The following is a 12,921-nucleotide window of genomic DNA, read 5'->3' as shown; positions in this document are numbered from 1 at the left end:
CCTCTCTTACTTCTAAAATATATATATATGTGTATACACAAATTTTGATTTTACAAGAGTCTTCCTTACCAGAGCGGATTGTTGAAAAGTCTAACAAGAGGTTGTGTGAATTTCTCAGTTGCATGGAATATCCTACCAACAGCCAATGTTTGTTTCTTTTAACCAGGAAGGCAAGCCTTTCTTAACCTTAACAAAGTAGTTTTGTTGCCAAAATGAATCCATACAATAGAGATCACTGATCAAGAAAACTCACAGAGCAGTCATCATTTAGAGACTAAAGGTGAAGCAACTTCCACAGGTAACTTCCACAAATAAAGCCATTCAAGCAGCTGAAACTAGAAAATGGCTGTCAGTTTTAGGTTGTCAGGAAAGGCTACATTGCCCATTTGATGATGTGGTTTTACAATCAGGGGATCCATAACTGTCAGACTTGTTAAATTCTGATTCTGGAAACCATTAGGGATTTTCTCTTCCTCTTCAGATGGAGAAAGAAACTCACTGGAATGCAACAATAGCTCCTCATAATACAAACACACGCTCCAGTGGATGCATTCATCGTTTATGTTTGAATGGAACGAAACCTGTGGGAAAGCCACAGCAGCCTCTCACGAGGGCTTACTTTGATATCTGATTTCCTCTAATCTTTGTATCCCCCATACAGCCTACGCTTAGCTTACAGATGATGTTAGCATTGAGCTGTACTCATTTGGGGCACTGTGGTATAAGCAGGAGAGAATCAGAGTTGCTCTATTTTTATAAATCTCATTTGAGATTCTTTACTTTTCCTGGATTCAAAAAATTAAAAACTGTAGGTTCCAGTTTAATATGTTTGTTTCATATTTATACCAAAGCACATTGTTTTACTCAGCAAAAACCTTAAGTTATGGTGGGAATTTACTTCCATATAGTATTGATACCCAATCTTGATTAAACTCTGAAGTGACTTGAGTTTTGTCCAATCACAAACAGTCCCTACCTTTTCAGTTTTGTGAATGTTGTGTTTTTAGCAGGAAGGCTCTGCAGCAGGTGATTAAAACTGCCCAGAACATCGTCAGTACCCATCTACTGAGCATAAGTGATATCGGTGAGGTCAAGGGCCTGCATAGAGGCCCAAGGGATACTAAAAGACAAAACCCACCTCAACCACAGCCTGTTCACCCTGCTGCCATCTGGCAAGAGATACAGAAGGATCCACTTTCATACCACTAGACTACAAAGCAGCTTCTTTCCTCAGGCTGTGAGACTCCTCAATTCATCCTCTGCACTTCAATTTAACAAATAGTTTTATTTTTATAACTTATTATATATTAATCCATTTATATCATTTCTGTTTTTATGAGAAGCATAAAGGAACTACAAACTACATTTCGTTATACAACGTTGTGTTGTAAAATGATAAAAATTAATGAATCTTGAAAATTATGCCAATGGTGAGTGGTATCTATCAGTGGAACATGAGTGACAAACTGTACCTTTTATCATTGGCATAAGCCAGTAGAACAGTAGTGACATAACACTAAGAATCAGTATATACTGTTAAAATAAAAAAAAACAGTGGCAGGTCATCAGCCACTTCTTTTTTTCTTGACGCAACATGAAAAAAAGTTCTACTTACAGATTAACCTCAAAACACAAGAATTCGAGTGATAATTAGATGCTGTTTTGCGAAGGCTTTGTAATTATTTGGTTGATAAGTTTAATTATTTCCTTGAGGGCCCTGTAATAGTAGTCCCATGCAAATAAGGCTCTTCTCTATGCTTTCTAATGGAAAGACACTTCTATATAACACTTACTGTGTGATGAGAGCACATATGTCTTTAACTCCTGTAGCTCCAGTGGGAATGAAAAGTGCCTTTATCTCTTTTTAGCTACAGAGAAGAACATTACCGTGTAATTGTCCAACTTAATATCTCCCAGACTGTTCCAATGCTGACGTCAGATCTGACAACACACCAGATATACACTGTTATCATCTCCCATATGTTGAGTTTTGATCACAGAGGCCATCAGGGAGTTGCTGTTTACACTGAAATAGGGCAGAAGCTCTGGGAATCAACTTGTTTCTCCTCATGGTTTTAGCCTGCACTCTTACATCTGACTCCAATCTTAGCATCCCCTATATATGAGAGATCTGAGAAACCATTGGAGATTTTCCTGTTTACATTTAGATAAAGTCATGCCTCTAGGGGAATTATGCAACCCTTCCATCTTCCATGCATATCAATATCTCAATTTCCTGAACAAACTTAGTCTCTGCAGGGAGATTGCTGCATGTCATAGAGGGTGTGAGATGAGAAAGAAATAGGACATACTGATAGAACATATCACAGTATATGAGCTCTGTCATGATACAAACATGCATCTGACTATATCCAAGAGAATATGCTCTCAAGGTCTAATTTTGAGAAGGCACACAGGTCAACCTTTCAAAAACAGATGCACTGATTTGAGGTTATACAGTTTCACAGAAGTGGATTTAAGCATTGTAAGCATCAAAGTAATGCTGTTTAGACTGTACAGTGACTGTAAAATTGTTAACAACAAAATGTATGGCCATTATGTTTTTGTTGAACATGTCTGTTTGACAGAAATGAAACAGAATCAAAGTTCTTAACTTAAGGTCCACTTAATAGCTTTTTCTGGAGCTCTAACCCACAAGCTTCCTCAGCAGATTCAGTTTGCTCACTGTAGGTCATGTGATTACTATCAAACTCCATCCACAGAAGAGGAAAAAGTTCTAATAATAACTATATATAACTATATATAACTATAACTATAACTATAACTATATAAATATATATATATATATATATATATATATATATATATATATATGTCTGTATGTGTGTGTGTGTGTGTGTGTGTGTGTGTGTGTGTGTGTGTATTATATCAGTATATGATATACGATGCAATATCTGGTTTTTAAAACTGCTAAATAAATAAACATTTTCTCCAATGCACCAATACTAGAAACTCATGGTCATTGTCAAGGTGTTATATTATTGTTACATAATTATTTTGTGCCATATATATAAACACCTACACATTGCTCTATTTATTCATTATGAACACTCTACTATACATTTCATTTTACTCATGTTTGTAATAGTCACGCTTCCGACTTCCTCACTATAGATCTAAATAATTTCTGAGCGTGCATAGAGAAATTTATAATAAATGAATTGAATGCTACTTTAAATACATAACCTGTTTATCTTATGAATAACAAGATGCTAGTGTGTTGTGTACAACAAGAAATTACATTCTACATATAAGCTATGCAATCCCGGCAGGGTTCACATGTCTCCATGGATCATGTGTGTGTTTGTGTGTATGCCATGTGATTACTTGCACTGACATGTGTGTGCATGAATGCTGCAGGTGGAGCAAACAGGATATTGTGTGAAGATAATGTATGGTAGCTACAGTATATTGTGGGAGGCCTGTCTATGTATTACACATGAGTTCTGCTCACAAGAATAAAACACTGTTGACATGTCAGCTGTTTACCAAAGCCTTGTGCTCTTACGCTTATGAGGTGCTTCAGGGATTGTCAGTGATAAACAGGCTGCTTCTCTTCATTTTTTGTATCCATATATTTTCCTCTTGTGTGCCTTTTGACATTAAACCTGACTTAATCATGCAAATCTGACTATTTGTCCCAGACATTCAGCCTCTATACCTCCCTGCATCTACAAGGAGGTACTGTGAATATCCTGCCTGTTGACTGTAGATTACATACTCTAGTCCTATCGTACAATACATTCTTTGGAAATAGTAAAATAAGTAGGCTTGTCCAGTTATCACACCCAGGGTTAGAAACTGTGCTGCCCTACAAAGAGTAGCAGCTACAGAAGCAGTGAAGTTGAGAGAAAATGTGTTAAGTTTTCAGGATGTCTGTCAGACTGCACAACCGATAGAAGGCTGGTAATATCATCTTTACAGCCTTTTCTTTGGCTGCGAATTTTACCCTAAAAATCCATTGCCATAAAATGTTCATAATTTTAATCATAGCTTTATGGTCATTTTTCAGTGTGAGTTCTGACACCCAGATTGTTAAAATACATAGATCTGCTAAGTTATTGAATCTTTCATCTCTATTCTCTATTTCTAACCAGCAACGATTAGTGCACAAAACTTTCACCATGTCTGCTTCAGGCTAGCAACTCAGGGCTACATTAGCCGCTTCTAGCATTAACACACCTGAATCTGTACAGGCAAGTGAATCGTGTTGAGTTGCATTGTGGGTAACGTAGGCGCCAGGTTTTGACAAGGAAGAGGAAAGCGTGGAATAAAAAAGACGATATCTGTGGTGCTGCTGCATTGATTTTTATCCTTTTCTTGTCACAAAAAAAAAAAAAACAGGCCTATATTTTCAATTATGATCAGTCATAAAGTACAAATTTCCTACTTTTCATTTACATGTCAGAATATGTAATTATGTACTGAATATGAATTCACCTCAAATTAATATGATAAAAAATGGCCCTTAATAATGCTCTCTTACCTTTTTCACTTTTTTGGCTACAACAAAAAAATATGAATTAATGAGATGTACAGTTAATAAGATACAAACCGTCATATGGGATTCTAGTCTGTCATCAGCCTTGATACTGATCTGTTATTTCAATATGTTTTGAAATGGAAGCAGTTAATTCTAAATTCCCATGTGTGTGTATCTTTGCAATAATCAGTGCATTGATGATGATTGGCCAATGATATGGTAATCACTAAAAGTCATTTTGCTTTGGGATTTGATCTCTCCTTTGCCAGTCCGGTCTTATCAGCCAACATCTGGAAAAAAAACCTTCCATACATATTTATAGTCTGGGATGTCGCTCCTGACAAGAAATTATTAGATGATTATAAATGAGGAAGATTACAAATGGGACGATGATTGATAGCTGGGGAGCACATAGAGGTTTCAAAACATTGATAGTTTCATCGTGTACATGCTAATTTTCAGCCACAGACGTAACCCTTACATAGCCTACATGTCATCTTAGTTCTAATATTTTCTTGATAACAATCTGAAATCATCTTTTTGAAGAAAAGCCAAAATTCCAAACCAGCTCTCACTGATACCATAACAAGAACACTCTGTCGGACCCCATAATTAACATTTCTAACACCCACATTAAGGCATCAAGATGCTGTTAATTGGTAAAGATTCATCTGCATTACTCCACAGCTTGCTGGGTTTCATCTTAATTTTCTTTCCCTCCTACACACATTTAGCAACTTCAGGACTATTTTATAAACTAGTCACTGGGCACACTGGAAGTAAGATCAGTTAAAGATGTAGGTGTAAAGTAAGTAATGATGACGTTCTAATGTGTTCAACATATTAGAAATGGCCCTGTGAATGTGGGTGTAAAATATGTCTCATTAGTGCTGCAGTTGCATCAGATTACATCATTTAATTACCGTCCACGGTGATGTAATTCCCAACCCATCAACATACATGAAAGAATGGCAGTGGTGCCCCAGAAGCCTACTGGTTAATAACAATAATAATCTTTATTTATAGGCAATTTTCTAAACCCACGTTACACAAGGCAACAACTTCAACACAAGCAGATCATAAAAACAAAGTAAGCAAATAAAACAAATAAAACCAATAACAGCGTCGCCAGCAAAAGGGCAGTCAGTAAAAATCAAGTAAAATCAGGAAAAGCTCCCTGATAAAAATATGTTTTAAGAAGAGATTTAAAAGAGGTCACTGATTCTGCTGACCTGATTTCCTCAGGCAGCTCGTTCCATAGCTCCGGGGCTCTGACTGCAAATGCTCTGTCACCTCTTGTTTTCAGCTACGTCCCAGGAACAGATAAAAGACCTCTGCCCGAGGATCTCAGGCTACGTGCTGGCTCGTATGCAACAAAGAAGTCAGATATATAGTACGGAGAGAGACCATGAAGAGCCTTTAAAGTCAACAGTAAGATCAATTCTAAAACATACTAGGAGCAAGTGCAAGGAGGCTAAAACAAGCATGATATGTTCACTTCTCTTGGATCTTGTTAAAAGCCTGGCAGCTGAGTTCTATACAATGCACAGAGGATGGAAAAATAACTCACTAACTCACATGCTTTTCTTACTGCATCCTGTTATAGCCAATAAAGACATTTGACACAACAGTTAGATGGGTACACAGGAAATAAAAATGTGTTGAATGTGCAGAACTAAAAATGTGTTGAATGTGCACCCGCTCAAATTGTATTGTGTATTTATTATTTATAACATTACATTAAAAGTGATTCTGATGTCATCACCTGAAGAATTAGAGTTATAGGACTGCTCCATTTCTATGGCAGCTGCTATCAGCGTTTTGTCATCCTCCTCTTCTGAAGAGGAAGCTGAAAACACACACACACACACACACACATACCTCCCCTGCTGGACAGCAGCCACAGCACAGGGAAACAGCTTGGCGTACCGGGACAGAGAGTCCTTATTAAGCATAATGGGGCTGGTTCCGTGGGCCCATGCTTCTGCTGGTGTACTGCCAGGATCATGACGATATATCCCACGTTGTTGCTTAGCAGCCAGTGGAAGGACTGCCCTCTGTACTTACCAAACTGCATCTCATACTGGCTGAGAACCAGTTTGGTGTCACTGCAGTCTCCCCCACCAGCCATGGCACGGGCCTTGGCATCATTCATGGTTGTGGCAGCACTGTTTGGCCAGCAGGCAAATGCAGCCGCCTCAGTGAAAGCCCTCACACCGGACCTGGACTGCAGACAGAAGTTTGGGATGGAGTCCATCTGTACATAACACAGTCATAACACAGCCCTAGCCAGTACTGGAAATTATTAATGCAAATGTATAATGTGGCTATTAATCTAAAAGAGATTATGAGATAATGATAATACCTCTGGTCCCAATCACAGCATAAGCAATGAGCATAAGCATTGAATATAAATCGTGCTGTATAACACAACTTACATTTGCAGTTAATTTATTATATTGTAATTAGGCTAGTTGTGGATAAGTTTAAAAGATGCAATTCACTGGACATGGACATGTTATCAATTGTACTGTAACATTATAACACAGTTTACAACAAGTCATCCACAAACTCTTCAACTCTACTGGACTGTTATATTACATATACATTTATGAAAGAAAAGCCAAATTGTTCTTGGCTCCACATGGATGATAATGAAAGATACGTTTAATAGATGGAGAAAACATTGTTTATTTACAGTATTATCATTATTCATATGGCCAAACTCCATTACAGGAGTGGAGACAACCACACAGAGAGCTGGAAAAATACTATTCCACTAATGGACAATTAAAGGTGGCACAATTATTTCACAATGTTCAGCTTTTGCTGAGAAATTGGCAGTGTTTACACAATGAATAAACAAATAAATGAATCACTATTGGTTTCCTGAGCCAACCGTGTCATCAATGTCCTGGCACGGTGGCCAATGTGTGTAGTTAACTTACCAGACTAAGCAATAACAAAGCTCCGTAAACGGAGCACTTACAAATACACACAAGCTTTAATAATGCTTCTGGAGGACTGATATTTGACAGACGGAATAATTACATCATATTGTCCACAATTTCCCAGTAATACTGGGCAATACAGTGCTGTCATTAGAGGCAGATGTGCCATTAGAAAAGCAAGCTAAATAAGAAGAAAGTTGATAGACAAGATGAATGAGATGACGCCAGGACGGAAATTTACATGGTGTGAATTATTTTCACACAGCCTAATATCAGGCTAACATTCAGCTTTGGTGTTTTAATGATAAATTGATTAAGTAAAATAAAAAATTGGGACTTACCGTTTGCTTTCCATGTGGCAATGACAGAGGACTGAAATCACAAGACTCCAAGACTGAACCAGCCAATCACAGCAGTACTCGAAAGAAGAATGGTCCAATGGGCACAGTAATCTAAGGAGAACCTGCCAATCCTGGTGAAAGGTGGGTGACACGCAAACTCGTGAAGCATTTCCGTATTTTTGCTTGTACATAATAGTGATATGTTTATGTTTAATTACCTTTGTTAAGCTTGTTGTCCATGTGTATATTTCTGAAGATTGTTCTGTGAAGGCACACTGAGAACCACTAGAAACTGAGTCAGATTCCCTTGTATGCATAGACATACTGGGCCAATATAGCTAATGCTGATTCTGACTACGGAATGCTTCAAAGGGGAATCTAGTTTTACTGTAGTTATCTCTCTGATCACTCTTAGCTCTGAAGTCTGTCTAATTTTTGTCTAAACTTTCAGACAGCAGTCGTGCATGGTCTACTCAAAGCACATTCCAACCAGTGATGGATCGATCCTTGAGACAGCTCCAGTCTGCTGTGAGGTTCATACACTTCACTGATAAACCTGAGAATTATACTGAATTACATTTAATAATTACCGGATAAAAGGTAAGTTTTGGTTCCATCTCCCTTGTGTGTCCATATGCGCGCTCCCTCTCTCTTGATCACCCATACATACGCTTTCTATTTCTCTCTTTCTCTCTTCCTCACTTTCTCCCGGCGACTCAGTTAAATGACATTTAAACATCAATATCACTGAAGTTATTTCCATTCTTTGTAGCAACACCTACTTCTAACACGGGTCGAGAGGAGGGTCAGCTGACGCGGGCTGACCCATACAGATGGGGCCCTGACACAGGTTTAACCCACTAGGTCGATCTAAACTCTGGGCCGGCGTGACTCTGGAGAGTAGCTGATGCAGCGTTATTATCATGTTCTGCCTTAGAACTGTCACTGGCTATTGACTCAGTGTGCCAATGTCCAGTCAAAAACTAGATTATACTCTGCATAATGGTGCACCACCTACAGATCGGAGACAGCCATGGAGAATTTGCCCCCTCATCTGTGCTGCATGTGAAACATTAGCATGGTAGAAACAAAGTTAGTCACACTGAATCATATCAAACTGGCCAAATTTAAAGCTTTATCTCAGAATAAAACCAAAACCAAGAAGCTTGATAAGCCTCTTGAATCTGCCTCCAGAATCATATCAAAGTGTTCATTAATAATTTCCATGGTAGTCTCCATAATTCCTGCACCAGGAGAGGAAAGAAGGATGGTGTGGTATGGTGAGGAATTAATTTTGGAATTTTTACTTTACGCCCGCTGGTAAAGAGACCCAGGAGGACAGGGTTTATGAGTGGACTAGCTAAAGAGATGGAACTAGAAAGAGGACCCACACTGGACTTTTTATATAGTCTACCTGTTAAGACATTTTCCTGGCAGTGCGTGATTACCTGCAAGAATAAGAAAATGATTGCTTGTGTATGAGTGGGAGGGTGATACATATAATAGAAGACAGCTTGTATGAGATGGAAGTGGGTGTTTGTCAGGCTTTCAGTAAGTGCCATGTTTTGTTCAGGACAGCCTTACAAGGGATAACCACAGGCCTTCTCTCCTCTGTGTATCTGTGTGTGTTTGTGTGTGTGTGTGGTGTCCTTGCAGGGTAGCAGCAGATTGCATTATCATGTATGGCCTGTCTCTGGCTGACCAGAATCCCTGATGCCTCTCCGACACTCTGCAGACAAATCAGTCAGCCATGTAAAGCCAGTGAGGAAAAAACATGCTGCCACTGAGCAGCCATAAAAATACTCAATTTGTCATATAAAGATCTGGTCAGTCAGCTGTGCAAAAAACAGCTCCCACGCCCCCAAATAAATAAGTACAGTTGGTCAATGTTTTATGCTCCTACAGTGGGACAAATATATATTTCAGCATCAGGGCTTTATTTACCCATCAAAAAATGAGGTGTTGCAAGTTATATATTATATACTTACATTATCCCAGTGAATTATATAACATCTTTATCACACCCACATCTGCCATTGCATTTTTCTTCACAAGTATCCTCCACCCTTTTAGTTCACACAAGGAGCTATTTGAGAAATAGTAGCTGAAATAGTAGAAAAGTTGATTTCTCATGAGGAAGTTGGAACCACTGTGGAATGTCAAACCCATGATTTAACAAAAAAAATGAGACTACACATGATTAATAATGTATGTAAACTAATATCTTATGATTAACTGAAGCTGGTTTATCTCTGAAATTTGGTCAGTTGTCTGTCAGACAGTACAGCTAATGGTGTTGGGTCATTTGTGGTGCAACCCTTTTGCCAGACAAAAATGATATTAGACGATTCTGTAAAACCTTGGATTACAATCAAGTTGTTTTTTTTATGTCCTCTGCCAACTGTTTAAAATTTGTAGTTTCTACAATATTTGCACACTGCAAATACAGCATGGTTTAAGTTAGGAAAAGAGTTTGGTTGCTGCTAATGTCATTTGCACATCTGTGATGGTCTTCTGCATGAAAGTTGGACAAGCGACAAACATATCCACCACCCCGACCTCCTCTCCCTGAACGCCTGCCTCACTGCATATAGGGCACACTGTTTCTTGTGTGACGTTGGCATTGCATGTATATTGTGCAAAATCATCCAATATGGATGTAATTTCTAGGGATACTTGGCTGTGTGGTGACACTAATGGGAAAAAGTCTGGTCAAACCTAAATAAACGAGAACCAAAAGCAAAGCAATGCTTTAATGCAACGTTTTGACATGCAAGGTCGTCCATCGTCCAAACGTCCATGTCAACAAAAAACAGGCTACAAACAAAAATATGCATATGCAAAAAACAACTTCACATACAATTAGGAGTGCACATGATACAAAATAACATCCCTATACATTTTCTTTGTGCAGAGAAAATGCACAATGTAGCCCATAAAGAACATGTAATACACATTTTTTTGATAAACTTCAAGATTTTATATGAAAGGTTATTCTCTCAGTTCGCTCAACACAATAATTAAACACAATATGCGTTAAAAGAAGGTTCATGCTACCTGAAGCAAAAACAAGTTTGATACAGAAAACAGAGCATGCACAGAGAGATGGTTAGTTGGAATTCATTGCCGGTGCATATTGTTAAAGAGAATGCTAATGATCGGTTCAAAATTTTGTTAAAACAGTATCTCCAAATATTTCATGAAACCATAACTGAATCGTGTGTGTGTAAACTAGAAAAAAAATGGTGTAAGAAATAAAATATAAACCTGGGTGAAAGTAGAAATCCCCTTGGCAGAGAATGAAAAATCTGTTTTAATACCCTGTTTTCTTGGGATTAAATATGTGAAAGCGCAGGATGGATAAATATATACTTTAAGAAGGCCATTCAGACAAGGATTTATGTTTATTAAGAATTACCATTTATTTATATGGAGAAAAAAAAACAAGTTTGCAATGAATTATTTAGGAATTACGATTGATTTATATGTTTATATGTTGACAATTTTATTTCTCTTCCATGTGTACTTGATTGTTAATTCAATGAGATGAACTATTTTGTTTGTTGTGTTTATGTGGCTACAGTATAAGTGTGTATGACTGTATGTATGGTGGACCCCAGGAAGAATAGCCAATGCTTACACTAGTGCTAATGGGGATCCTAATAAAGAAAGAATACAATGTTTAAAAAAAAACAGAAAAGGGAAAATGTGTGTGTTGTGCAGCTTATGCATGAAAAAAATGAATATCTCTTCTAGGTTTTGGCACCAGGAGGAGATATATCATCATAGAGGGAGTAAGGAAATGACATTTCTGTGATTCCTGTTTTTATTTTTTTATGTCAAATTGCTCATTTAAACCATGGGGTGACACTGTGTTTAAAGTATACATCCAAACGTTTCATGTTGTAGAAGATTTTCTCCAGATCTTAGCAAACTGATATATTACACTGTACATTGCACTTTCCCTGATAACCCTCAAAAACCAGTCCCTGTATAAATACACATAAATAGAGGGAGAAGCCCAAAATGACCATGTTACATGTTACAAATTATGTACAGTACCATGCTACTGGCTAAAACATTGCACCATGATAGTGACACTGTCATCACCATGGTACAACAAATCTATCATGGCAATGACCATAAATAGGTTTGTTCTTGCTAATGTTGGCTAAATGTCATGTTATAACCTCAGACAGAGGTTTTATCCCCAATTACTCCATCGACCTCCCAGCATATACTGTGTAGAGGCCAGTTTTCAAAACGTGTTCACTAGATTATTCTGCACCTGCTGCCAGTACCAGAAGACTTACAAGACGACATCTGGACAAGGGAAAGAAGGCTAGTATCCTATATTTGGACCGAAACTTCTCATTCACTGAAAGAAAAGTTTGTACAGATGCAGCAACAGATGGGATGGCCAATGCTACGGCTCATCTTTGAGGCTGAGGCCTCATGGACATGTTCCAATGCCTACACAAAGAGAGAGATCCTGTGGGGGCAGCTCTGGTCACACTCATACCACTCCTCAGCATGGAGGAATATGCACTGAACAAAGAGACGGCAGGGATAATGATAAAATGTTCCAAAAACATTACATAAAACCATGAATCTTAGCAGAGACGGACAAATGGAAACAACGGTGATCAAGACCTCTCTACACAACTTGACCTGATGCTATAAAAATCTTGGATGCAGCTGTAAGACTAACAGCAGAGTCTGCCTCAATAATTAGGCAGGCTGAGAATGAACATCCATTTACAGCTGCAGAGGCATCCATCCAGTCTGGCCCTGTAGCCTTCAAAAGTTTAGCAAAAAAACTGACATTTTTTATAGCCTAATAATAATAATAATCATATATTAAAGAGTTTTATCAATATAAGATACTGTCTGCAAAAAATAATTGCTTCAGCCCCAGCACTCCTGATATAAAAAGGTATTAATACACACATCATGAAATTATGTAAAAATGTTTTCTCTAATCCAATTCACATATTTGCCTGTGGCTGGTCTTACTGAATATGTGTGGAAAATGACAAACATCCTGCCTACAAGGAACCTGACTGAACAAGCTAACCAGTGGACTAACCCAGAATTCTCTCAATTCATTCAAAGCAGCACTACC

At 38.0% G+C, this 12,921-nt stretch overlaps 1 long non-coding RNA gene across 1 annotated transcript; it reads right to left on the bottom strand.

The window, feature by feature from the left end:
- Window positions 1-5,469: 5,469 nt before the first annotated feature.
- On the bottom strand, window positions 5,470-8,765 carry LOC122989956. The gene is made up of 3 exons (XR_006405223.1): window positions 8,015-8,765; window positions 7,797-7,927; window positions 5,470-6,761 (listed from the first exon to the last, which is right to left on the bottom strand). It is a non-coding gene; the product is annotated as an uncharacterized LOC122989956 (long non-coding RNA).
- Window positions 8,766-12,921: the final 4,156 nt, after the last annotated feature.

The sequence above is a fragment of the Thunnus albacares genome, chromosome 10, assembly GCF_914725855.1.
Source record: "Thunnus albacares chromosome 10, fThuAlb1.1, whole genome shotgun sequence".
Lineage (NCBI taxonomy): Eukaryota > Metazoa > Chordata > Actinopteri > Scombriformes > Scombridae > Thunnus > Thunnus albacares.
Note: the sequence above shows the minus strand (reverse complement) of the source record. Positions and strands in the feature narration are given on the sequence as shown.